This window comes from Genypterus blacodes, unplaced genomic scaffold (genome assembly GCF_046128005.1).
Source record: "Genypterus blacodes isolate CSIRO-AG114 ecotype Tasmania unplaced genomic scaffold, CSIRO-AGI_Gbla_v1 ptg000008l_1, whole genome shotgun sequence".
In the NCBI taxonomy this organism is placed as follows: Eukaryota; Metazoa; Chordata; class Actinopteri; order Ophidiiformes; family Ophidiidae; genus Genypterus; species Genypterus blacodes.
Genome location: NW_027466822.1, coordinates 458,607 through 483,892, shown reverse-complemented (window position 1 = coordinate 483,892; position 25,286 = coordinate 458,607). Strand labels below are relative to the sequence as shown.

The 25,286-nt window shown below is 46.6% G+C and overlaps 2 long non-coding RNA genes across 2 annotated transcripts; both read left to right on the top strand.

Moving 5' to 3' along the window:
• The first annotated feature begins 3,439 nt into the window (after window positions 1-3,439).
• On the top strand, window positions 3,440-5,785 carry LOC143005704 (uncharacterized). The gene is made up of 2 exons (XR_012964085.1): window positions 3,440-3,833; window positions 5,365-5,785. It is a non-coding gene; the product is annotated as an uncharacterized LOC143005704 (long non-coding RNA).
• A 9,868-nt stretch (window positions 5,786-15,653) lies between these two features.
• On the top strand, window positions 15,654-24,149 carry LOC143003920 (uncharacterized). Its single transcript, XR_012963911.1, has 3 exons — window positions 15,654-16,556; window positions 22,348-22,437; window positions 23,450-24,149. It is a non-coding gene; the product is annotated as an uncharacterized LOC143003920 (long non-coding RNA).
• The last annotated feature ends 1,137 nt before the right edge of the window (window positions 24,150-25,286 follow it).

Genomic DNA, 25,286 nt, shown 5'->3' with positions numbered 1-25,286 from the left:
TTATTTTATCACTGTGGGTCGCTCACAAAGCAAAGAGGAAACCAGATCAGGCGAATACCCGGCGCTAAGTGTGAAACTGTTTTTGCGTGCACGAGTGCGTGCACGTGCATGTGTGTGTGTGTGTGTGTGTGTGTGTGTGTGTGTTCGCGTGAGTGTGTGTGTGTGTGTGTGTGAGCGCGCATGGCGGGGGGTTGGCGAGGGAACGGGGCGGGAGGGTAAGCGGGGAGAGCTATTTGGCAGTGCACGTGAGTGTGTGGGTGGTTGTGTGGGTGTCAGGGTGAGTGGGTGCAGAGCTCTCTTTGAGTGCGAGCACATGTGACTGGGAGTGTGTGGGTGCTGAGTGTGTTAGTGTATAGAAAGGTGAAAAGTATGCGTGCGCAAAGGTAGGCAATTGTGCGTTTGTGAGGCTGAATGAGCACCTTTGCGAAGGTGGTGGGAGGAAGAAAAAAAAAGCAGGAAAAATCCATCCACACCCCGATCCAAACCTCTCTCTCTCTCTCTCTGTTGTGCACTCATTTACACGCATGTGCACACACACACACACACACACACACACACACACACATACACACACAGTTCAGGCGCCTGTCAAACCCAGTGCATTCCTGAGCGCTCTAACACACAGAGACTGAATGGTGGGGATGAATGCAGGGAAATTCAGCTGAAACGTGAGGACAAAAGCCAGGGGGACATTTAAGAGGGTTTAACTCGGCAGAACCCTGGGAATCAGGGAGGAAACACACATGTACGTACACACATACACACACACGCGCACACTAACACACACACACACGTATACACGAACACGCGTGACACACTGAAACGAGCGTGCGATTTAAGTGAAGCCGACAGCGTGCGTGGACGTACGCGTGCACGTACATACATACATACAGCTGCAGCTCCGACAGGCTGTTAGTGGCTAGAACAGAGGGGAATTCCCAGGGAGGAGACAGTGAAAACACACACTACACCTCTGGCTTCATTGTACACAATGGCCCGGGCGCCCAGCACGCCAGTAAAGAACACACTTGGGGGATGTGGAGGTAGTAGCACCGCCGCCGCCGCCACCGCCACAGTGGTGCACCAGTTTGACTTCTATGGTAGACCAGTGATTTCTATGGTTGATGTTTCAAACCAACCCGAGACAAAACAGCAGTAAGGGACAAGAGTTGTTTCCTGCGGCTTAACGGTGTTTTTTTTTTTAAATCTCGGGTTTGTTTGCAGGCTTTCAGCGTAAGAGATCAACCAGGAGCGACTTGTCAAATAGAGCCATAAAGTAGTAAATGACTGTCTTTACGCACGTAGCTCTGGAGGCTGTAGAAACGATGTGGTTTCACATTCAAACGGCACGTTATCAAACAGGAAAACACGTCCCGGCGAATGTCTTTATCTCCGTCTTCAAAGCGCGCCGGTATCTTGAAGTTTGCAATTTGCGTCAGGTGTTTGTTGTCCGCGTTCCTGGCAGACAGAAGTGGACCAGAGTTCAGGGCAGATTACAGGTCAAACCCCCGCCCACCCCCCACCCCTCTCCTGGTCCCGCTGATGTCCTCACTCCTGATTATGACGTTTGGTTGAGAGAGAGAGAGAGTGGGAGGGGAAGAGGGAGGGACGGTTGCTTTCAGATGACCTGGAATCAATATTGCTCAGTCACAGTGAGATCGATACAGGTGAAAACACAACCCCTCCATTGAGAAACCTGTAGGGACAAACGTGCTGCTGCCGCTGTCCTCCTCTGTCACGTCAGCATTCCAATTGTCCCGCATTGACTTTTTTGGAGGACTCGCATGTGGTTTCCCGCTTATCTGCCGCCTCGCTGGCCAAATTTCCGAACAGCAAATTAACAGACGAAAGGGGTGAAATTGTGAAATTTAAGAACTCGCAGTTTCAGAGTCTTGGAGTGAATTTTGATATCTCTGGCACCGTGCTTCTGTTCATCGTTTGTCCCTTCAGCTTAGCACAGTAAATGAATCCAAGAACGAAACAAAGTAGAAACTCTTTTTTTTCCTGTTCGATGTGTTTCGTTATTCAGGCGCCTTCTGCAACATTTCAATGGGTTATTATAACGCCGAGCAAAATCCAAGGCCAGTGTCATACTCGTTGACATCACATCACATCATGTTCACTAACAATAATTTAGCCCATAAACTTACAGATGAGTGTTGATACAAAATATTTCTGGGAAGCACTGGTTGAAGAAATACCCTGATATCCCAAATACCAGAAACGGTGCTCATAACTGTACTCAGATAAGACAAAGAGTGGGTTCAGTAATTTATTCAGGGAATTTCACAATATGAACCCAGTCATCATGCTGGTAATATTGTCAGTGTGGTTTAGAGACCTCATAACCTCCTCAGCCTGGGCCACCGGAGGAAGAAAGAAAAAAAACGCTGAAAACATTTGTTAATTTCCCAGATCGCTGCAAAAAAAAAAAAATCACTCACTGGCTCTGAAAGTGAGAGTGATGAGGCAGCCTGAGAGAAGAGGAAGGAGCAGGTGAGCAACAGAAAATCATATCTCACAGTTCATAGGGGGGGGGGGGAAATGTACAATTTCACATGTGTAAATTTAACCTGACAGGTAAAATCCCACTGCGAGTGTATTTCCCCAAGGGACCAATGTGTCACACGCACAGACGAAGATACTTTACATACTAGTAGGTGAAATGATGATGTAATATATCACATTTACAGCATGCGATTCACTCAAAACATAGACAGGAACAGCTCATTTGCTGAATCAACACATCAATCAATACATACACTATAATGCTGGTAAATTTGGTTAAAAGGCAGATTCTATACAGTGTTAAACTGTTACAAAAATTGATACTGACAATCTAGGAATGATGTGATTTGTGTTACTAAAGGAGAGGAAGCAGTGACATTTAACAAACATTCAACACTCAACATTTTCATCTTCATCTTAAATTTAAGTAAATGAAGAACCACTGATTTTTTTCCCACTTAGACTTACTTAGAGGTCCCTAAACATCAGAGACATTTATTTCCATTATACAGCACAAAAACAGATTCTTGTCTGTTTCCTTCCGTGCAGACTTTCAGGGCAGCACGGAAAAATCTAGACAATTATCTTAATTGTATTTGTCTCATTGCACTTTTAATTTGAGCTCATTCTTTTAACTCAAACAAAAGAACTCCTAATCCCTTTAATTTGCTTTAAAGGCTAAATTATCTCATTTTGGCTATTACATCACCAGATTAAATGTATTTATCAGATTAACATTACTGCGTTGGTGAATTATAAATTGCAAGACTGTGTTCCGGTGCTTTTAACGCACCTCAGGGCGCGCGGGGCATGGGGACTGTCCCCGGAGGAGGGGGCGGCGTTGGGGGATTTTTTGCGGGCTGCGGTCGCCTCTCTGCCGGCCTGGTGAGGCGGGGAGGGACGGCAAAGGGAGAGGGGGGGAGGTGAAGGTGCGGCTCGGCTCGGTGAAGCTGCGGAGCCAGTCGGCGGCATTTCCGAGCGATCCGGTGTAGAAAAAAAAAAAAAAAAAAAAAAAAGCCCCGCAGGCAGAGAAGCAGACAGATAAAACGAGAGAGAGGAGCGGAATGACTCGCACATCAGATGAGTAACACAGCGGCACACAGCGAGCCTCTCTCCTCTCTCACACACACACACGCACACACACACAAACACGCGCGCGCACACACTTTTTGTTCAGACTTCGGTGCTGATTACAGTCTCCTCTCTCTATTCTGTCTGTGTGCACCGGGTAGATCCAGGAGCGCTGCGCCCGGGGAAGGCGTCTGCAACCCGGCTGAGCTCAGCCGCAGCACCGCCTGACCGACCTCCAGCTGCTGCGCCTACAGGTAACTCAAGTGTTTACGTTTCTCATTTACAACATTTCATTCCTCAAGTCAAATAAATAAGTGATGTGCTTATGCATTATTAATCCATTTAAAGCGCAAGTGTGCTGTCTTTTACTCACAATAATTTAAGTTTGCTGTTATTGTTTATCGTCGTTTTCAGTAACTTTTGTCGCATTGTTTGTGGAGCAGTTGTGCCGAGGCTGGTGACCATGGCACGGCTGCAGTGTGTGTGTGTGTGTGGTCTCCTCCGTGCACCGTGTGTGTGTGTGTGTGTGTGTGTCTGTGTGTGTGTCTGTGTGTGTGTGTGTGTTTGTGAGAGAGAGAGAGGTGGAGGGGTGGTGGAGAGGGGGCGGTATGTGAGTCGGGCTGGAGGAAATTCTTGTGTTTTGGAATGCGTTTACCCCGGGGGAGACCCCGTGATTTAGGAATAGAGAAGGGGAGCAGAGAGAGAGAAAGAGAGGGGGGTAGAGGGAGAGAGAGAGAGAGAGAGAGAGAGAGAGGGAGAGAGTGCGTGTGTGTGTATGTGCGTGTGTGTGTGCTGTTCTGGATGCATGTGCTTTCTAAGAAATCATTGTGTGCTGCAGTTGTTCTATATGAGACTGTCCGTCGATTGAAACGATGCATGTGATTACCACCATGATTATAATGTTATAATGTCGTTGTGGAATGTGGACATTCGTACGATTTCAAGCTTTATTGTTACTTTTCTCCCCAAAAAAAATCATAATTAGAAACATGCATCCTTTTTTTTTAGTATTGCTCTGACCGACAGGGGGCGCTTGATGTACAGTAATACGGCACCTTATTGCCTTTATTAATGTTTGAAGTTGGGCCATTCACTCACACAGGATTATCAAATTATCAGATTATTTGGGCGTTTGTTATATTTTTGCAAAAACTGCTAATGTACAAGTACAAGAAATTCGGTAATTTGCCCTTACAGACTTTGAAACTCTTAATTGTGAGTGCTTAAGATAACTGCATGTTGCTACCAAGTGCAGTAAGTCCTCGCCGCCTCGTCCCTCCTCTGTGTTGTACAGTTATGATGGAAGTATGGACAGCTTTGTGACTACACCATGATCTGAATGCAGCTTTGACATAAACACTCTCACACTGCCTGACTTGAGCTTTTAGTGTGTGTGAAAAGTTGAGAAAATCCAGTCAGCTTTTTGGAAACTTGGATAGAAGTCGATACTTGGATCTTTAATGGACAGACTGGGGTTAGGATCTCGGTTGGTATTGGACAGAGAACAGTGTTTCTGGAACAGCAATGGGGACTAGAAGGAGAAGGACTGCTAAAACTCGCCCACACACAAATGTGAGATATTCTAATGAGCAATCTGGCCCTTCTGAATATCATTCCTGTTCACAGTACACAGACATCCTACGACGTGTGACATTGTGCAAGTCTATCAGTTCTTATAGAAACGCTTTCTAGATGTCATTTATATGCAGGTGTCAGAGATGGAAATATGTGAAAAGGTTAAGTATGAAATGAGTGATTTGCTCCTCTGCCACCTGTTTTTCACAGCCAGAACTCTTCATGATGCACATCAGCTAGAAGGTGGCAAAATAACAGGCGACCGAGGGAAGCTCCCGGTAAGAAAACACACTATGCACCATTTTCACAGATGCAGAAATAACAGAAATGTGATCAAATGGGAACCTGGCGAAGGAAATGAAATTCTCCCTGTCAAAATGGAAGCTTTTTACGGCTTGTGCTGTGAGATACGAGTTAATCCAGTGGAGGACCTTAGGGTTTAGATCAAGGTTTCACCAGGGACTCGGCTACTTCCATTTCTCAACGCACCTTCCACTTCTAAAGAGAGCCCATCAGATCCATCTGTGTCTTTTCATTAAATCCTTGACTGCAGCTGCAATTTAAAAATAACTGGAACCTTCTGAGCTCAGCTGTACTAAAAGCTTTTTACTTACAGTAGCCACAGTGCATGTGTCCATAAAACATTGATAGTACTAAATGTAAACCAGTGTCAGAGAAAGCTGGCAGCACAACTGGCACACAAACATACAGTACATACAGTACATACACACACACACACACACACACACACAGGGCCCACACACTCCCACGAGTTTCCCCTGCCTCTGTTCCCTGTAGATGTGAGGCACATGACATCATTAAAGAGACGCTTTAAAAAACGGTGTGGGTACTGCATGTGGGTAGGCAGTGCAGCTTCTCGTGTGTTGTGTGTGTGTGTGTGTGTGTGTGTGTGTTTGTGTTTCTGTGTGGGAGAGAGAATGAAAGCCTTCCAAAGCTCCGGAGCCGTGGGCCCGTGCTGGCTGCGTTTGAGCCCAGCCGGAGGCTCTGGTCCTGGGCCGCACCGCCTCCCACGCTGGGGTACGGCTGGGGCTGAGTGGGAGGGAGGAGTGGGAGGGAAGAGTGGGCCGGGGCGGTGAGTCAGCCTGCTGCGGAGCCCCCAGACAAGAGACCGCTAAGAGAAGAAACACACCGCTACAGTCCTTCTCACTGCCAGCATGTGAGCAAACAGCAAAGTTTATTATGAAGAGTGTACTCATCCTTGAGAGTCAATTACGGAGGAAGTAACATCTGAAACTGTGGAGGAAAAAAGGGTGGAGGAACGAGAAAAACACACTTTTGCCGACAGGATCTGATAGAGCAGCGAGCGGCTGTCAGACACGCAGACAGGACAAGGAAGTCCATGACAGAGGGCACGTGAATGATACAATAATGCAGCATGTTAGCATTCTTACAGCCGTTACAGGGGCGTTATTAGTGTTATGTGCCAAGATATGAACATGTGGGCTTTTCCTGTTCGCTCTGTCAAGTGTCACGCATCAACGCGAGGTGGGATCGAACAGGAAACACGAGCCGTACGCCAACCTGCAGTTACCACATTGCTGAATCTGTATGTTACTATTGGTGTGGACTCCAGCTGCATGACTTACAGGCGATTTGGAGTCAATGTGATTAGATCTTGACTTGTGACATTTGACTCAGAAAGGTTTTCCCAAACCAAAGAATGACACACATAAGTTTGAACCAAATGTTATACTTAACTCGGAATGCAGTAAACACTATGAACTATACTTATTATCACGCAGGCATTAAGTTTAGTGCAGAGTATATTTTGACTTGTTTAGGACATCAAAGATTGAATTTGTACTCTGTCTGGACTTGTGACCTGAGACATGCAGTACTTGTTACTTGCAGAACAATGACTCGACCCTGCCTCTTCCTAATATTAATGAGAATCTCCGCATAGTTCGCTCCCAGCCGGGCTTTGTGCAGCCCAGATGGCTGTGTCAGACCCAGAGCCATCTGCTGGATCCCTCACTCGCTCTGAAAGAATAAGCAGAGGAAACTTCGCGCTGCATGTTCATTTCATCGGACACACGATAGCAAACGCTCACATCGCAGGCTTGTGTATTGCACATGCATATGCATAGGCCATTAGTCATAAGTGTTAGCTGTGATAGGGAGCGTTCGTCACCGCTGCCCACGATTAAACGTGTTTCTGGACCGGAGCGCAGACAAATGAAACTTTCTTCTGAGAAAATATAGTGAGATAACAGTGGCAAAATACTTCCTGCATTCAGATTGTTATTAGCGATTGTGTTTAAATTTTGAACATTTATATACCCCTCATGTTCTCTGTCAGTGTTAGATTAACCAAGTACATCTAAAGGTTGAAGAAATGGTGTAAAACTCTCCTGGGCGGTATCGTGCAAATGAACCCAAGGAGATGATCGAGCCAGGTCTAGACCAGGACTTAATCTAGTCCAGGATTTAAATCTGAGGTTGCAGATTGTGTCCTTGACCTGAAACAAGGCTGTTTTTGAGACAGAAACATGAACGTGCTAATAACTGAAGCTGTCACATAATAATGTAATCAGGTAAGAAGCACCACGATTCCTCCCCGTAATAAGCAGGCACAGAGAATGGATGGATGAATTTAGTAGAGTAGAAATGCATAGTTTGATCACAAATAAAGATACTCTAGTGAAGTCCTTTTAAAGTGACGTAACGGGGAGGTTCCTTTTGAGGTACGGGAGGGCAGGACTTACAATATATGGGGGTTTGACTAATATCAGCAGGTTTTGAAAGCCGGAATCGGTGCCGGTATTTTGTGACCAAAGCTGCTGACAGTGAAATGTGTGCAAATATTGTCTCTGCATTGACATTTGGACCTTTTCCTGCCAAAAATGTCCAAAGTATTCTGTATTATATGGCGGAAAAGACACTGAAACTACAGTGGACCATAGTGGGATACAAAAATGAATCCTAATGAAATTATTCTAGCTCCTTGAGGCATGTGTCAATCCTTAACATACTTTGGGCTCTGCAGTCTCCATCATGTTAGCAGCGGGCGGTACCGACCCGGTCCGACATGTACCCGGTGTTGTTTTGGTTCCATTTCTGGTGAAACGAGAAGCCTGACCCCAGAGATGGAAATCAGGTTCATAGTAACAATGAGCCCAGAAGTCCCCAGCAGCGGGGACTCTGGGCTGGGCTTGTTCGCTCCGATAATGGAAGGTGGTTCTCCAGGAAACCCAAAGAGAGTCCACTAGTCTGGGGTGTGGGGGCTGGAGCCAGGGGACCAGCCCTGGGGTGTGGAGCGGGAGATTGGGCGGAGGGAAATCCTGGAGGGTATAGCGTAGGCGTGAGGAGGCGAGGCGGAGGGTGAGGCGGAGCTGTGACAAGCGGGAGGCAGAGCAGGCGAGGAAGGGAGGAAAGGAAGGGAGCACGGGAGGGAAGGATAGGGAAGTGAGAGCAGGAAACGCTGGTCGGTGCGGCCGGGCGGAGAGGAATGTTTCACAAGAAGCCCCTCCGCCCTGTAGCGTCAGGATAAGGGCGTCTGCTGCTGGTGCGGCTGCTGCTGCTGAGACAGCCACCAGCCAGCGGGGGGGTGGGGGGGAGGTCACGTGGGACATAGTCATCCTCACACGCACCCACACACGCATACACCGTCTTACACACACACACATTCTCCACTGTGTCACCCCTCAGCGCCTCGGTCGGGCTTCGCAGCTCGTATATCCTGTGAGTGGGCCGGCCGGCGGCGGAGTCACTGCCTCCACATAGCCCACATTGTGTGGATGTGGAAAAGACACAGAGAGGGCGAGAGGGGGTGTGGGGTGTTGGCGAGGGGCGGGGGTCCCTCGCCCTCGCTCTCTCTCTCTGACTCTCTCTGGTTGTTTTTCCTCTGACACCTCTGAAGGGAAGAGGAAGAGGAAGAGGAAAGGGGGTGGAAGGGGAGGGGAGGAGGGGACAGGGACAGACGGGGCAGGGACGGTGGGGCGGGATGCACCGGTGGGCTCCTTCAAAAGAGTGCTGATGCAACTAACAGCTCACACACACACACACACACACACACACACACACTCTCACAAACGGAAATATTACGTGACCCGATCAGTTACTAATCATATCATTATATAACATTATAAATTTGCCGTCATTAATTATGACGCTCACTATGTTGTATTTTATGATTTACTATATTTCTTATGATTGATGTTATTACAAATAACACTGTAAATAATAATATATTTAAAGTAGTGTATATTTTGGCATTTGTGTTCTTTTAATATTACTAATTAAAAAGCAATGAGGTTTACTGTTAAACAATTACTGTAATTTCATATTTACTGCTCAAGTTGATATTCTACATAATAATCAGCTTTATCACAACTTTATATTAATAAATATCTTGTATGTGTAATGTAGCTTTATTATTTATATCATTAGATTGTTGTTATTCTCAGAAATCAAGATTAGTCTCCGTATTCCATCTCTGTATTTGTTGGCTTTGTAGCTCCGAGCTGTTGCTTTGCATAAATCAACATCTAAATATAATGTGACAATATAATCTGTGTGTGATGTAATTAGATTACAAATCATCCTCAACAAAATGCATCCCAACTAAAAATCCCATGAGATCAGCCACACACCAGCTACCAGTGGGCTGCTGGCATTGTGGGGTAACCTTATGTGTGTGTGTGTGTGTCACCGAGAGACTGTGTTCTAAGCATACCCGTGCACGCACGCGCGCGCACGCGCGCGCACACACACAGACATTACTGCAGGGCAATAGAGAAGAATGTAGAACAAGCACAGTGCAAAGATAAGACATAGAGTCATGCCTTCCCAGCGTGACTGTGACATCATATCTCGCTCTTTCTCTCTCTCTCTCTATACTGGGGCCACATACAGAGTGGCCTAATATAGCCAGTGTAGCCTCTGCCACACATACACACACATACACACACACACACACACACACACACACACACACACACACACACACACACACACACACACTTATACTACCTCACACGGCCAGGAGCAAGAGGTCTGACTGACATATTTCCATCTCCTGACCTTGGTTGGTTGCATGCCTGTCTTTCAGTGGAGGTGTTTTGTGTGTGTGGGTGTGTGGGTGTGTGTGAGGCCATGGGAGTGAATGAAATGACGTCGCTGTTACGTCTGCTCTCATCCATCATTGGCTGAGAGAGTCCAGCCTAGAACAACAGAGACAGGTGCATCTATCTGTCTGTCTGTGTGTGTGTGTGTGTGTTGTCATTCAAAGCTGTATTGATTGTGTGTTTTGGCCGGTTGGCAGCACTGCAGGGCAATGACCAGGCATCCCTGTCTGCGTGCGGTGAGATGATCAGTCAGCATTGTCCTCATGCAGCCACTGTCTGTTGCAATGCAAGATTATGATGAAAGATTTTAACAAACTTCCTTAATATCCCAAAGATTTTGGTAGAAAGGATGCAACACACAGCAGCAACGGGATTATTAAGCACACAAGCTGTGGATTTCTATCATTTCTTTCTGTTTATTCAAATACGAATCAACTTATTTTGGGGAATTTTGTAGCGAGTGAGTCAGAGTCTTAAGGAAATGCTTCAATTTAGAAAAAATGCATTTAATTTTTCCACTTGTTTGAAGCAAATGACACCTTTTGTACCGGCACGTAACTTAACTGTAATTTTGAGATTTGAGTTATGAAGGGAAACTGATGATACAACTGTACAAGTACAGAATGTGCGTATTTAACCAGACGGACCTGCGTCACTGTATCGTGTAACGACAGCACATCTCTGTGTTTAGACTCGGGTTGCTATGACACATGTATCGCTTGTTACCTTGATATTGTATTTGCGGTTCAAGAGAGTTTCGAGATTTCAGTTTCCTTTCTCTCGCTGCTTCTTCCACGTCGGACATTTAAGAGCCTTATTATAGGAGCGACGCGTCTTAATTTTGCAGTAATCGGCGATTGCGGTGCTGCCAGCTTCTGATGCTGTGACGTAAACAATGTAAACAACATGCACGGCTCACCAGAAAACACTTTATCGTTTATATTTAGTTAAATGTAGTTGATTAATTAGTTTGTGATTATGTTCCCTATTTCATTTCAGATATCTATTGACATGGGTGGAGACACTGTCCTCATTTCAAATTCGTCACTCTGCTAACACAGATCAGTTTGGTATGATTAGGAACGTACGCCGATCTTCTCTTTGTGCCATGTTTAGTTATCTTGTGACCGGGCTTGTGTTTCTTGTCATTAGTCTCCATATAAGTCTAGTCTCTATCTGCCATTGTGAAGTATTAGTGAGTATTATGATTTTTGGATGTGTATGGGCGTCATTCTGATGTCCTGTGCAGTCATTCCACACACTCTCTCATTCTCCCACTCTCTCTCTCCTTCTTCTAATCTGTGCTCTTTATCTCTCTATCCAGCGTTTGCTCTCCGTCTCTCTCTCTCTCTCCCTCTGTCATTAACAACGTTGGTCACCCGTTAAACTGCCTCTCAGCAGAATTCCCAGGCTGCTCGGCTGCTTGAGTTCACACCTTTTTGTCCACAGGAATCTCAGGAATCCCCAGTTTCCTTTTCCACTGCAATCTCCATTGTGTGTGTGTGTGTGTGTGTGTGTGTGTGTGTGTGTGTGTGTGTGTGTGCGCGCGCGTGCGTGCGTGTGAATACATTAAGGAAAGGCCCCCGCCTGTGGTGTGCATGTGTGTTGAAATGCATCTCCGCCCTTGTATCCTCCCAGAAAGCGAGGCTGTGCTCCGTTTGTACCCACAATAGACTGAGTCACTTTCTAAAATGGCAAACCTCTCGCTTACTGTGAAACTTTGTACTTGAAGCCAAATTGTAATGGTAGATTTAAAGTTACATAAGCAAATAATGCTAATTTGACAGGTCAAGGTGAAATGAGTCTTATCCCAATAATATACAGGATATGAATGAAAAGGAACAATAATAAACAGCATTTTTCTAACAACAAATATACATAAATATACGTTTTGTATTAGTGTTTTACCAAAATCAGTCAATAACTTTTTGACCAATCATGCAAACACACACAAACCAGCCGACAGAATGTTTTTGTTATTTATCAATTTCATCCCCAAGGTTAATTCATTCAATTCTACATTACAATATTATTATATATAGTCTATACTGTAATTATTCCATTATAAAAAATCATATTGATTAGGTTTATTTTCATATTTGAATCATTTTCAGCAGTAATTATAATTGAAAATGAAAATAATGTCTTGTTCAAAACGAATGTTGTTGCCAGTGACTCATTGTCGGTGTCCAGCCAAGCAGCTGAATAACAAGCTGGAGATTAATCTGTCAGGTTGCTGCTTTTGGCACGACCCTCCAAATGGCAAATTAAACGGCTGAATTGAAATAGCGCTACAGAAGCAAAACGTCCATTCGTTGTGAGAATAACTGGCTGTATGAACAGGTTAGATGAGAGGTGAGGACACGGCGCTGGGACGGACTCTTAGATAAATGCTACAGGTTGGATGGAGCAGCCGTCTGGAGTCACTTAGCAGCTCTCGCCCTGAGTCATCCTCGCTCGGGCTCGGAGCTCGGCAGCACAGAATGAAACCCATTCACTGGTCTGACACACGACAGGCCGTGATTCATCCACACCCACTCACACATGCAAAGCGTACAGCCGCACTTTCTTACCTTAAATGCTAGATTACCTGGTTCCTCTGAACGCAGGCGTAGCTCGCACGCTCAGGAGGCTAAATCAGAAAATGGTGTTTGGCTGTGATAACACTTGCATCCATATTTTCATGCTTTGTGGAAAAAATAATTCCCTGTCCGTGCTTGAATACAAAAACAATAGAAAAGCGGTATAATTGCCGCCATGGTCCGCTGAGGCAGGCCAGACGGCAGCCTCCTCATCCTCTTCCATCTGTCCGTCATAACTTATCTCGTGTTTCACTATGGATGAAGACACAATTTAATTTACTGATTTTAATCACAGTTAAATACATGCAACACTTTAACCAGATGAAGCGTAATTCCCACGGCGCCGCACGGGAATGAATGTTAATATAGCGGGGCGGCGAAATGCTTGGCTGCACAGATATCTCCATTTCTGCAGCGAGCCTTTATTTTTCCCGTCCCTGTTGTTGTTTACAGAACGAATATGGAGGATAAACAAATAGATCCCATGACAAGGGTGTGTTTCCCCAATCAAGTGTCATTTTATTGATTCCAGTGCTGCAACCTGTCTCGAAAAATCCTTAAACTGGTTAAATATGTAAATTGGAACAGGTTGAAATAATCTCAGCAGTTTATTGATTTATTTCAGGAAAATACAAATTTCAGGATTCCATTAAATGTGTTTATAGAGCTAACAAATGTCTGATTTTCTGACTAAAACAAACACATACTCAATTTGGTATAGATGTTGCTGAATAAGATTATTTCATTTAGAGAAGAGAAAATCAGATTTCTTCAGTTTTTGGATTTGGAGACATGCTGATACTGCAATGATGCTAAATGGAATTGATGTGCTAGAATTAGCTGTAAAACACACTTTTCCTTTTCCTTCTTGATGTTCTTTTTCAGACATCCAAGTCCAAGTCCAGTAGCCACATGTTTGGATTGTGTGTGTGTGTGTGTGTGTGTGTGTGTGTGTGTGTGTGTGTGTGTGTGTGTGTGTGTGTGTGTGTGTGTGTGTGTGTGTGTGTACGTCGGCCATTACGCTACCCAACCAGTTACATGACTCATTGAGGTCATTTAAATAATTATGAATGGAGCCTGTCAGACAAAGGCGGCACTCCAGCTTCACTAACTTGCCTTCACTTTGCCTGTGCGTGTTGTGTTTGTGTGCGTGCGTGTAATGAGAGTGTAGCATGGGTGCAGCACATGGTCTTTGATGAGTCACATGGCCTCCTGTGAGTAACAAACCAACTATGCTATTCTGGAAGTTTGACTCTCATTCAAACCCCAGCCCACCCTCGTCCCAAACCCCACGGGAGGAGGAGGAGGAGGAGGGGGAGAGGGAGGAGGAGGAAGGGGGGCAGAATGGGGTGGAGTGGACAGGGCTGCTGATAGGTGTGGTTGGCAGAGACGGCGCGCTCTTGGTGGCAGTGAATAGAAGTAGGGCGAACTAGCAGGAAGTAGGTGAAGGTTGAGGTGGAAACCAGAGGTGGTGAATCAAGGCCAAGGGCATTTTTAGGTCAGGATTCGTGCTACAGGTCTGGCTCTAAATCTGGGGTCACCAGACGGCATTGACCCTTCCTCAGGGTCTCACTGTTCAGAGTGTAATTGTCCGGTGTGTTTACTGCCCTGTCCAATTGTAGGAAATCCTGTTCTTGCCATCAAGCCAGAGTGTCCCAAAAAAGCAACTTAGATCATTTATCATCTTTAAGGGGGAAACTAACTTTTATTCCCCCTTGGTGCAAATTATTTCAGTACTCACTATTTTCTGTTTTACTTAAAATAGTGACCAGGGGGAAAGAAAATCAATTATACAAAAAAAATCCAGTAGAAAACCAGGGTATAAAAACATTTTCAGTACAAACACGTTTTATTTTGTTTATACGGAGGAACCAGCAGCTCAGCCGACTCTCTCACCGTTACTGTCCAACACTTTACGTGACCACAATCACAGGCTGAGCCGTCCTCACCATTTAATGACTGCGTCTGCTGCTGCGAATGTGTGTTTTCTGGGTGTTTCAGCAGCCACTTTGGTGACACAAGGAGACGAAACGCTGTTGAAAATGCAGCGGTTTTCTGTCTGTTACAAGCCTTAATTATTTTCCCCCATCTGTGCCTTTTGTAAAGCTATGAAGTGATTTTGCAGGACATTAAAAAATGCAACTTAAATGATAGATTTCAGTGCATCACATTCCCAATGGTGATACATATCATTATTATGTAAATCCAGAGATAATTTAAAGTTAAATAAACTTAAAGTCTGTAAAGATAATAATTTACTGTCTCGGCTCGGGGAGGTGGCGTTGATGGGGGAATTAAAATGAATGCAGGTCCTCAAAAAGTCTTCAATCAGCTTCCCATTTGGCTCGGTGCGACGGTACATTTATATGTAAATTGATCAATTTGTGAAATGTGAAATTAGTCCTGAAAGCTGCACATTTAGTATTTGTTTGTGTGAGTGTGTGTGTGTGTGTGTGTGTGTATGTGTGTGTGTGTGTGTGTGTGTGTGTGTGTGTCTGTGTGTCGTGTGGGTGGGGCGAGTAATGCTGCCAGTGAGGCTGGAAGTCATAAAGGCCCCTCTACTGTGGGCTCTGTGTGTGTTTTCAGTGTGGGGGGGCCTCCGCTTATGTCCTGCCTCCCTTCCCATATTTAGGAGACGGACCCTTTCCACAGGCGCCCCGACTCTCCGACAGGGGAGTTTCCTGCTTTTGAAGACCCCAAATGCGCGCGCGCGCACACACACACACACACACACACACACACACGGAGCGAGCGAGCGAGCGAGCGAGCGAGAGAGAGAGTGGCTGCCATTAGTTTTTTTCCTCCTCCCTCTCCCCTCCTCCTTCCCTCCTCTCTTTTTTTCTGAATGGATGTCCTCTCTCTAACCTCAATTGAGAGCTGTGTAACAGGACACTGCCCTCTACAGCAATAGGCTCAGCCCCCTCTTTAACAGCCACACTATAAGAGAGTGCAGCCTTGGTCCTGAGTGTGTGTGAGAGTGTGTGTCCGACTGTGTCAGTCAGGGGCTGAGGGAGAGAGGGGAGGGAGAAGAGGGAGAGACAGGGGGAGGGATAGAGAGAGAGAGAGAGAGAGAGAGAGAGAGAGAACATGTGATAGCACAGCTTTGGCAGGGCCGGGCTTAGGGAGTTTAACGGCTGTAGTGTCTCCAGAGCGCTGGGAAAGCACCTTTAGCCCAGAGGGAGCCTCACACACTGACTGTGTGTGTGGCTGTGTGAGAAAATGCGTGTGTGCGGGTGTGTGTGTGTGTGTGTGAGAGCCGGCAATATTGCTGCTGCTGTCACTTTAAGCCTGTTACTGATTACACTCAGAAGAATGCAACGGGAGGAGGAAAAAGACAGAGAAAAGAAAGAAAGAGAGAGAGAGAGAGAGAGAGAGAGAACAGCAGAGATGAGAAGACATGTAAGGATGAATTCTTACGGGAGCTTCGGCAAGTTTTGAGTTACTCGCCGTGGACGGATGGATGTGGGTGAGACGTTGTTACCCAACCTCTATCCGTCTCTCTCTTTATCGCTCGATCTCTCTCTCTCTCTCTCTCTCTCTATCTGTGCTGGATCAAGCAAAGTTAAGGTGAGGGGGAAGCCCTGGTTGAGGCAGTGACAGGGGAAAGAGACCGAGACAGAGAAAGACTTAAGAGACACCGAGAGAGAGAGACACCGGAGCGAGAGAGAGAGCGGGGGGGACCCCCTCATTCCAACCTCAGCGCCGAGAGGAAATGCTACTCTCACCCAGACGGGTAAGTGGAAAAAAAAAAAAGCAAAGAAGAAAGAAAAAGGCTCCCAGAAAGCGGAGCTGCTGCTGTTGATGGATATCATATGTTACAAGTTAAGGTTGAGAAACTGCTCCCAGATCCTTAATAGGCAGAGCAGCTCAGGACCGGGGGGCAGAGAGTCGGAGGGGTTTGGGTGCCGGGCTGTGGACTGTCAGCCATCTGATAGAGACTCGATTTGAAGAAGTGTGAGAAATGGAAGGAAATGCCTGCGTGTGAAGCCGACGCCGGCACGGAGTCTCAGCCGCGTCCTGTCCATGATGTCGGTGGCTGTCACGCGTTTTTGAACCGTCATTTCTCCGGTCGAGTCGACGTTACCTCACAGCGTGATCACATTACAATAGAGCTGATTCACTGTTACATAGCCCGGCTCTCTCACTGCGCCGCCAGGCTCACTATGGTCAGGATTAGATGGGGGAGCAGAATGTATGGTATGTACTCTCCTCGCTGCTGTAATTGTATACATGTGATGACACGGTTTGGTCCCTTGCTGATGTCAGGGGTGATAAAAATAGGGATTTGTGCTTTAGCAGTGATTGAAAAAGTAAAGGTTGTCTTTCTGTTGTTCAGTCACATGTTGATACTACTTCCTGTCTCCCCCCTTTAATTTGACACAGATAGGCTACTCCTTTTCCTGAGCAGCAGAGGGCATGAATGAACTGAGCGTATGGGTGGGGGGGTGGGGTGGGGGTGCATATACAGTATGGCCCCGCACGGACGGCTCTTTATGAATGGACATGGCAAGCAGCTGATGGGATTGGCTGAGGGGGGAAAGTGACGACTGATGACTGGTTAGCAGGGACTTCACGTTTCGATGCCCGTCGCAGTCGCCATCGGTTTCTCCTCGCATGTTTTTGTATTGATATGTGTGTGAGTGTGTGAGAAAAGACAGAAGGAGTGTGTGAGGAGCAGAGTGAATCAGGGCTCGGGTTCTAAGTTACATGTGTTTGTCTAAGGGGGGCTTAGTCACAGGCTGAACAGTGGGGTGTGTGTGTGTAACATGTGGGCTTAAAGCTGTGGCTCTTAGCCCAACTGTTGTTCTTCAGTGCATCCCTCTCTGTCTTTCTCTTTCTGACTCAGACGCTTCTCTCTCCAGCTATCATTACTCTTACTCACTTGTCATGTAATAAGAGGGTGGGTCACCATTGCAGACGTAGTACTACAGCGTTGATACTAATCCCTCCTGAGGCCTTTTTTTTTTATATTTTGGGGATTTCTCAACTTGAGAAACTTTCTCAATTTCTCAATAAAAAATACATTATTGAGAAGGAATTTGCTGATTGAACTGACATTGTCAATTTGTGGATTTGGCCACAACGTCGAGTGTAGTAACTTCATTCAAAACTTCAGTGAGACGAGGAAGAGGAAGGCCCCGGCGCTGGAGGCACGGCTGCTCTGTGTGGTTGCGGACATGTGTACAGAATGTGATCACACACCGTGTCATCACTACGTCAGCACTTGTGGCAGCCCTGCCTGTAGCCACACATGCACACCCCCTCTGTCTCTTTGTTTTACTGCAACGCAATGACAGCCACTCCTTGTGTTCCACCAAAAGATTACTGCAGCTCTTTAACTCCCCCAGTTCTGTCTGGCTTAGAGCTCGCCGCTCCAGCACGACTTTATTTGGTAGTTTATGGCATAAGGGGCGATGTGTGTGTGTGCGTGTGTAGGTGTGTGTCTATCGGTATGTGTGTGTGTGTGTGTGTGTGTGGGTGAGGATCAGTGATAAGGGGCCAACAACCATAAACTGCCATGTTGGTGCGCAACAATCTATTAACGTTTATCACGGCAGCGTTTCCGGCTCGTGTGCGATAGCTGGAAGATTGGCGGTGAGATGTGTTGCAGGTATCTTGATGAGGGTGATTAAATTCCTCACTGGAGATTAGCATGGAATCTGCCCCCTGCCTTATCATTCTGCTTACACTGTGAACTCTGCCCTGTCCTACTTGGCAGGCAGGCTGAGCAGGCCCCACTCTCACCGCTGTCCCCCCCATTACCATAGCAAAGAAATACAGGAAAAACTTGTTTATCGCCTAAGCTGATTTTTAGGTGGACCTTCCTTTAAAAAAGAATTTCCCAAAAGCTGCCATGCGTGACTTTGTGAAGTGCAGCGATGATAACAGAGAACACGCGCAGTGCGTCCTTGGTATGCAGTGAAAATATCAAATGTCACTGACTGATGACATGATTGTGAACGTGTCATGTAGTGAAGTTGTGAAATGAGACTCCGCGGACATTGTCAACAACGGCAAACATACCCAATCAACCCAATTTCTTAATAACAGAGTGTGGAAAAGGGCAAATGTGTCTTTTCTTTTTGTTGCACGTTGCAATAATGGCCGTAGCTCTGCGGTGATTGGTGTTAAATTATCTATCTGCTAGTCGGTGGTTTGACTGAGTCATGACTCGGGGCTACACTTCACGAAAGGTGTTTAGCCCAAAAGCAGGTGATTTAGTGAGGTGTGCGCGTTTAGGCCATAAGTCATTAAGTTTCGCCTGAGCCACATACTTGCCTGTAAGATGAGCACACGCGACATACCATAGTCATTCCAACATCTAGAGTTATGTAACTCAAACTGGGTTAAGTAGCGCCAGAACAATCTTAACTATCACTTGACTCACTCTTTTTTTTTTCTTCTCTTCTGTGCTTCCCTCCCCCTCACTTTCCTTTTTCGCATGACTCGTCTTTGTTTATACAGCAACAGAGTCACTCCGGCCTGAAGTCTGTCATTCACAGGCAGATTCTAGAGTTAAGAGCTTAGCAACATAACTCGAGACGTCACAGGGCCCGAACGCGGCTCGGTTTGATGTAACACTCCAGTGTGCGTGCGTGTGTGTGTGCGAGAGCGAGGGAGGGGGGAGATGGAGCTTATGGTGGGCGCATGCCTGATACAATTTGTGTGCGTGCGCATCTTTGTGTACTCAAGCGCGCTCGTTCCAACGGTGTACTAACCACACACACCTGGCCTGTTTCCTCCCCTGCCTATATATGGGTAAAGCTTCCCCTACCTGGGCCCCGCTCTGCGAGTGCGCTGAATTCCAATAAGTGGCAGTGTGAGAAAAAGGCTGTAGAGACGGATGCACGTCATGGAAAACCAGGATCAATGGGCAAAGCCCGCAGAGATGTGTTTTTAAGGTGTTCCTTTTGTTTTCCAAAGGTACTCAGTTAGCACAATGACTCAGCCTGGTTGATTATTCCATGTGGCTGCAGTGTTCGGCCGTAAGGAACTACAGTCACCTACAGTTAAATTCTATGTGATTAAAGAAAAACATAATTAAACTGAAAATGCAACATCAAAATCCCAAAAATTCTAACTGGCTACAACGTTCCATATCCGACACGTTGAAAGATCCTTGTAGCCCAGTTAATAAATCATCGTCTTCAAGTATCTCCAGGCCATTTGTCAAGGTTTGTGTTAGTATTTAGGGTGGAGGCCGTTTGTGTATCAGTAGCCAAGTCATTATAATTATCCAAGGCAGCCTTGTGTTGGGAGTAATGAAGCAGATTTATAGCTGCGTTTGCAGGGCTGTTGGTAAGGCGGACATGAAGCCCGGACCCCGCAAAGGCCAAGGGCTGAACGGGAACCAGGAGTGCCATTACACTGGCTTTGGAGGATGGGACGCCATCCATCCATCTATCCCTCCTCTTATATTTCTATTTTTCCCTCTTCTGCCGCCTCCCTCCTTAGCTCTCTGCACGTTTGCCAGACCTTCATAAAGCAGCTTAAGGGGGGGAGTTAGCTTTCCTTGGTCGTCTTGCCAGCTCTTTCCCATCAGTCCAGCCCCCTGGAAGGGCCTGCAGACACCCCTCTCTCTCTGGGCCTGATGGCTGAGCCTGGGGTACAAGCCTTCTGTTTCGGGGCCCTCTCTTTGGCTGTCCTCTCTAGGCCTGGATTCAGTCTTCACAGTGACTGGCTGTGTGAACCACCCAGCAGCACCCAGAGGAGCCATTTGGGATCACTTTACATATATAGCCTGTTTCATCTCCTCATCTTATAAAAAAGACAGAAAGCGAGAGGGCAAAAAGAGGGGGAGGATGAGGGCGAGAGAGAGAAAGGCAGAAGGGGATGAAGAAAGGAGACTTCGGCAGTTCGTCTGGCAATGGCTTTTCCTTGGATAGCAGAGGAATATTCTGGGACAGGGAACAAGTTTGGAAAGGGAGAAGGGGTGGCATGGAAGACTGTGATTCCATAACCTCTGTCTCCATTGAACGGCAATCTGAACTACTGGCTCTCCCTCTCTTAGCTTGGATGCTTTCACTTAGCCATCACAACCAATCAAGCTCTCAAGCTGGGACCTGATATCTGATTGGCCGCTGCTCTGGTGGAATGACGTCTTAATTGGTGGTGAGCTGCGAGTGAGCGTGTATTACATTCTGTCCTCGTCTCTGACTCTCTGTGCTGTCTAAGCAGGGACACTATATGGATAAGGGAAATGTCTGGGACTGTGACTTCACCAGAGGTATTCAGTATGAGCAGCAGCATGTAGACACGCACACACACACACACACACACACACACACACACACACACACACACACACACACACACACACACACACACACACACACACACACACACACACACACACACACACACACACACACACACACACACACACACATATGGATGGAGAGGGAATGCATCCACACCCAGCTCACACATCCTACACACCCACGACACACACATGCCCACACATACTTTAGCAACAAACAGCACTCCCAACATGAGCCGGTGTCGCTTTATGCAGAACTGTGTCTTATGTTTGCACAAATACACACACACACACACACACATACTTTGTACAGTGGTCACCCCTACTTTGGGGCGAAGGCAGGGTAATGATTCAGTTCCTCTTTACTTCCTCTCAGAATGTGTGCGCATGAGAGTGGACGCATGTGCACGTGTGTACTTGTCAGTGTATATTTACTGTATATGTGTGCACAGTTGTCACTTTGTGAATGTGCTCCGTGTGTGTGTGGGGGTAGGGGGTGGGGGGAGTGTGTGTGAATGTGGATGTGGTCAGGCACAGTCATCTTCCAGGCAGCTAAGAGGAAACCCACATCAACTGCCATATACCACACTCTAGGAATAGCCTTGCCCAGTGCAGGCAGGAATGGAATGGCACGCCTGGCCTCACCCCTGCTCTCACCCCTGCTCTCACCTCCTCACCCAACGCCGGGGGCCTCCTGGCACTCTCCCTCACGCTCACTCTGGATCCATCCTCCACAAACCCCCTCCTGCACCTGAGGAGACTCTTTGTGTGAATTTTGACCCTCTGTCACTCTTTCAGTTTTCTACCGCGGCAACCGCCAACTGTTTTTTAGATGAATCGAATAAAAGCAGACGTCAGGAAGCTTAGGTGTGGGAGGATTTCCATTCAGCCGCCGTCTCTTGTCTGTCTCGGGTTGTGACCTTGTCCTGCTAAGCGTCACCTGTCTCAAAAAACCGAGGCTTCGCTTTCAGTGGAAAAAGCTGAGTGGTTTACGTACATTTGACCCCTTTGCTCTGCGGTGGCGGCAGCATCACCAAAGCATGGAAAAAGACAGAGATAAGATAGAGAGACAGAGACAGAGAAGACGTTATCACCTTATCACTCTCTGGCTCTGTGAGCTTACTCAGACTCAGACCTGTTAATATCACACCAGTGCTTTACAGTTCAGTTGAGAGTTGCTTCCACAGTTATAATCATTTCTTCGCATTCGTCTCTTGTACTGTCCATGTTTCTGACCATCGCTATTTCTCTTCTGTGTCTTCAGGTTAGCTGATGCATTTTGCTGAACTCTTCCATGGAAACAGACATGGCATGGAACAACTGTGATAGCTGCCAAGCCTGTTCTCAAGGAAAGGTAAGTCCCTCACTCAAACATACAGTATACCTCTACCTCTCTCCCCCTCCCAACCCCATCACCTGCCTCACCACACACTTTTGTAGTTTCTAGTTTCCAGGACAGAGCCCGAGGCCACGTCCCCTTGCAGTTCAGCTTCAAATCCCCAAAATATAAAGCCTCCAGAGCACAGTGGGGTGGGAGGGAGGGAGGGGAGGGGGGGTGGCACATAATGAAAATACAGTCAGAGTCTATACTCAAGCATCCATCTCTGAGCTGTCACAAAGAGAGCAGTCAAGGCAAACCGAGACAAAAAAGACACAAAGCAAAGTCACAGGGGAGCATGCAGCTCCTTACTTCCTTCATCATAATGTCTCTGGACACGCTAAAAAGGAGACAGAGGAAGACAGACGCGGAAATAGAAAGCCAATATGGTGACAGCACACTGGAATGTATTGTGGGAGGAGGAATGGGTGGGGGGGGGAGAGCCAAAGCAGTTTCCCTTAATAAAAGGGAAATTGGAGTCAAGTGACAATCAGCTGGTCACGGTATGTTTGATCAATGCGGTCATGAGGCCTCAGGTATGCAGAGCTGGACCACTGAGAAAGAGAGAGAGCATGAACCAAGAAAGAGTAGAGAGTGCAGCATTGTAGTCTGTCCTGTCCTCTCCTCACCTGCACATAGGTCTGTCTGCTCTGCTCAGACCTGGTCAGTGCTCCCATTATGAGTCGGGTCAAGCCCTGGAGCCAGCTTGGCGGTGGTCACGCCTCGGGGCTAATGGGAAAGAATGACAGGAATCTGTGACTGATAATGCCACGCTCGGAGATGTTCGTCAGCAGATAATCTCTGATATCCTTCCCCTCCCTCAGGCTCCTCTTCCTCTCTGCCTGATGCTCTCCCTACTCTCTCTCCTCGTGTATCAACGCTCTACCCTCTTGCCTCACTTCTCACCTCTTTGCATTCACCACCTGTAAGATTGCATTTATCGGAAATGTCCCTCTAATGTTACTTCTCTTTCCTCCCTTTTCTTCAGGTGGATCAAGTGTGTCTACAAAACACGCAAGCGGGGCGAGGAGATGTCCCCCTCGCAGTTCACGCCTCTGGCTGTCGTCAGTTGCTCAGTAGGCAGTGTAGATCCTGTGTAGCAATCAGCAGCTACATCTGGCTACTGGGTCTCCGACGGCTCGGCCTACTTCCTGGTGGAGCATTCCAATCCACTCCCATTGGCTGGTGGCACATTCCATTCCTCCGATTGGCTTGGATGTCACAGGGGCTCCATCCTGTGACCCCACAGACAGGATGTTCTCTGTGTCACAACTCCACAAGAGGCCCTTGTCAAGGCTTTTTGTGTGTGTTTTTTTTTCACTCCTTCCTCTTCTGCCATTCTTGTTTCTGTCTCTCGGTGTGTCTCTCCCTGTCTTCTTGTCCATTCTAATGCTGTCTCTTTATGAAATGGCATTGGTTAGATGAATTGGGTGTATTTTAGAGATTACGCAAGACTGTAAGCGATCGGTTTAGCTAAAGAGATGTTTGTTGCTTTATCCTGGACCTGGCATACAATGTAGATTTCTGTGTGGTTCAATTCTACAGCTACATTGTCTGCTGGGTTTCTGGCTAGCAAATATAATCAGCAGCCAATGCACAAAAGGGTAAGTATGCATCTGTTCTGTCAATATGCCTCAAATGTCTGACCTTGACAATTCAATAAAAAGCAATATCATGCATTAGTACAACTGAGTGGCTCACAGTGTCATTTGTCAGAGGGAACAGCATGTGAGGAAACAGGAAAGATTCAGTAGATTCTGGAATCTGCACAATCTAAATTGACTCAGTGTTGCTTGTGTGTGTCCCAGGAGTTAACCCCAAGCTAGACATGCCAGGAATATTCTTGTAAGTCAGCAGAAAGCCAGGTTGCTGTCTATCAGGAGGCTGTCAGACTGCTGTCAGACTGGCTCCTTATTAGTGGGACAGCGTAGTCTTTCCTGCAGCCACATGCGCACACACACACAGACACAGACACACACACACAGACACCTGGGACTATCCGAAAACCTCACATACCAACGGCGCTTTTAGAAGATGTGCTCCGTACCTACAGACATGTGCATGTGTAGCAGTGAAAGTCACATTGACATACATACACACTGATTCACACACACAGCCCATAAACACATCCACATTCATGTAGACATCAAAACATAGTAACTTTAGATCAGATGTTTGTTAAACCTAAAGACCTAAACCAACAACACACACGCAAACTATTTTTCAATATCCAGGAATGGAACACAATTTTGCAGAATAGTTGTTGTTGCTTTCCGAAGCAGCTTTAAATGTCTGCAGAATATTGGAGAAGACGGATTACATCATTCCTTTGCAGACAGTAGAATTTGACACAGTGACAGTGTTTACTCTACGAGTTCAAAACGCAAATCTGACATGTGCCGCATGAGATTAGATTTGGGTCAGTTGTACCTGTTAAATGTAGGATTAGGTATAAAATGGGGCGGTTATTTGTCTGTGTGGGTGTGTGTAAGTGCACATATATAGCTTTCTGTGATTCTTTTTTTCTATACATGCTGCTAGGAGACTAATAAGATACAGTACATAAGGTAAATCACCAGATGAGCCGTGAACTGACATTGTAAATGCAAACAAAGGAGCTCAGCTACACACGAAACTGAAAAGGGGAATATGGAACCCAGAGATGAAGGAAATGACTGTTTTCAGCCGTGGGTTCTGCAGTTTTTGTCTGTGTCCTGTCACGGCCTGGCAGAAATATCCTGGCAGTACAGGTGAAAATATAATGAGCCTGCCTCCACAGCTAAGAAGAGCACAGAATTCAGGGTGAATTTATCTCACAACAGCAG